This window comes from Gracilinanus agilis, unplaced genomic scaffold, assembly GCF_016433145.1.
Source record: "Gracilinanus agilis isolate LMUSP501 unplaced genomic scaffold, AgileGrace unplaced_scaffold19478, whole genome shotgun sequence".
Lineage (NCBI taxonomy): Eukaryota > Metazoa > Chordata > Mammalia > Didelphimorphia > Didelphidae > Gracilinanus > Gracilinanus agilis.
In genome coordinates this window covers 3,872-6,869 of record NW_025350780.1, presented here as the reverse complement: position 1 = coordinate 6,869, position 2,998 = coordinate 3,872, and the positions used below count along the sequence as shown (strand labels likewise).

The following is a 2,998-nucleotide window of genomic DNA, read 5'->3' as shown; positions in this document are numbered from 1 at the left end:
GTCCAACTCTTTATGACCTTTTTGGGGGATGTTCTTGGCAAAGATACTGAAGGATTTACCATTTCCTTCTCCAGCTCACTTTACAGAGGAGGAAACTGAGGCAGACAGGTTTAAGTGATTTGCCCTGAACAGGTGTGGAAGTGTCTGAGGCCAGATTTGAACTCAAGTCTTCCTAACTCATGCCTGGCACTCTATCCACTGTACTACCTAAATGGTCTTTATACTGTCAATTACTATGTCAGCTAATAAGGCTTTGCATTAAGCACTGGGTATACAAGGTCAAAAATTAAACAATTCCTCCCCTTGAGGGGTTTATAGGTGAGCAGAAAAAAGTGTATGTAAGTAAATATGAGGTTTCTATAAAGTAATGCTAAGTCATTTCAAGAGCACAGGAATAAGTTCAAGAATCAAAAGCCTTCTGTTGGAGTTCACTGATTTGTTCTTGGGAAGAAGGGAAAAAATATTTATTAAGCATCTATTACTTACTATGTGCCAGACTAAGCACTTTACAGAAATGCTCTTGTTTGATCTTCAAGATAACTCTGGGACATAGATGCTAACACTATCCCCATTTTACAGATGAAGAAACTGAGTTTGCCCAGAGCCACACATCTGAAGCAGGGATTCCAACTCAGGTTTTCCTATTGCCGAGCTCAGCACTTAATAATGTGGACTTAATAAACTTGGACATAAAAATGGCCAAGATGTTTCTGTAGGCAGTGAAGATGAAGAGAAACCCCTTGGAAAAATTTCACTTGGGGACCTAGAGTTTTAAAAATATTATCACTTACTTTGGCCTTTTCTTAGAACCACCTGACCTCAGCTACTATCCTCAGTGCAGAAGCCTTTTACTTTATTCATAATCATGACCTGGACCATCTGGAGACAGACTGAGACAGAGACACACAGAGAGAGGAGAGACAGAAGAGAAGAGAAGAGAAGAGAAGAGAAGAGAAGAGAAGAGAAGAGAAGAGAAAAAAGGAGGGAAGGGAAGGATAGACAACTGCAACTTTACAACATAAGAAGGATTTCCCTCTTGCCTGTTCTGAAGCCTAAGCTCATTTACACATCCCACTCATTCATATCTGACTCCCAAAAGCAAGAAAAAAATAAAACCCACCTCCAGTGTTCTGTTTCCCCTCCCTGCCCTTGACCCAGCTGGGCCACAGCCCAGAAAGGCTTCATTCCCCTCCAAGCTGCAGAAACCAAATGACCCCCATGGACATCTCTCTCTACTAATCTGAAATGAGTGTATGCCAAAGGAAATGAACAGCGTACAGGGATCAGGGAAGCTTTTACGTGGCTGGTTTCTTTTCCTAGATTTCTAACCATTTCCTCTCCCGTGTCTCCTTTGACTCTAACTTTCAGAGGGATGGCTTCTTTCCTGTAGGAGCATGGGATTGATTCTGCTAAAGCTGAGTTCCATACACTGTCTGCTGGAGAATATCCTCTTAGCAAGTGATCTGTTTTGTGTCAGAGGGGACAAAACATCCCCAAATCCAATTTGCTGTAACCAAGGACAAGGCTTGGTGGAGAGGGTGGGGGAAGTTTCCTGGAGTCCAGAGGGCAGACAGGAAAGTGCCTGCAAGCTTGCAAACACCTGTTAACTGTTAGTCTTCTCAGGGCCCTCTCTTCTGTGGGGATTTAGTCCCAGACTGCCTTTCATCTTGCCAGCAGCTGCTGGGCCAGAGCCGGGATGATGAAGAAACTCCCAGTATACCAGAATGATTGCCTTTCCATAAAAGTAACAGTTGGAATATTGATCAGGCAAAGAAAATCCCAGCCTTCTCAGCATTTAGAGGAGACCATGGGAGCCTAAAATCTGGAGCAAGGAGGGACTTCTGAGACTAGCATCTAGTCCCCAGGTCAGCAAACTATGGCCTTTTGCCTCCTTTTTGTATACCATCAAGAGCTAAGAATATTGGGTTTGGGGGGCAGCTGGGTAGCTCAGTGATTGAGCGCCAGGCCCAGAGATGGGAGGTCCTGGGTTCAAATCTGACCTCAGACACTTGCTACCTGTGTGACCCTGGGCAAGTTACTTAACTCCCATTACCTAGCCCTTCCCACTCTTCTGCCTTAGAACTAATACACAGTATTGATTCTAAGTCAGAAGGTAAGGGTTAAAAAAAAAACTGGGTTTTTTAACCTTTATAATTACAATAAAACTTTATTTTAAAAATGTAAAAACCAGAGAGGTGGGCACCGAACCGGTACTGAGATCGTGGGCCGGTTCAGGGGTGGCGTGGGATTCGGGGTGAATGTCCGAAGGCACTGCCAGGGACAAGGGCCGTCCAGATAAGCAGAGTCACAGCCAGAGGCTGAGGCCAAACAAGGAGGTCGGGGGTATCTGGGAGCCATGATCGAGGTTGTGTGTAACGACCGTCTGGGCAAGAAGGTCCGTGTGAAGTGCAACACGGATGACACGATAGGAGACCTGAAGAAATTGATTGCGGCTCAAACAGGCACCCGTTGGAACAAGATTGTCCTGAAGAAATGGTACACAATCTTCAAGGACCACGTTTCCCTGGGTGACTATGAGATCCATGATGGAATGAACTTGGAGCTTTATTATCAGTAGAAGCAGCAGGCCTGCCAACTCTGCAACTCCCAACCCCATTTTTAAAATCTTACTAATAAAAATTGTTTAAATGCAAAAAAAAAATGTAAAAACCATTCTCAACTCACAGGCAATAGAAAAGCTGTAGGCTTTATGGTCTACTGACCCTTGATCTAGCCCGACCTCTTTATTTTATAGTTAAGGAAAGATTAAGTGAGATTCAGAGATTATTAAGTGATTTGCCAGGTCATACAGGTAATAAGTGTAAGAGGTGAAAGCTGAATCTAGAGCCCAGACCAAGTCAGCCAAAGTCACATTGCCTGGAGGATGCTGATTTTTTCTTGTTTCTTTTTAATGCTCAAATATGCTATTTTACATTTTAGTATATATATATATCAGATTTCACTGCTAGACTATAAGCCCCATGAGGTCAGAGACTGT

General features: G+C 43.6%; 1 pseudogene; it reads left to right on the top strand.

Moving 5' to 3' along the window:
- Nucleotides 1-2,258: 2,258 nt before the first annotated feature.
- Nucleotides 2,259-2,662, top strand: LOC123254303 (annotated as a pseudogene).
- The last annotated feature ends 336 nt before the right edge of the window (nt 2,663-2,998 follow it).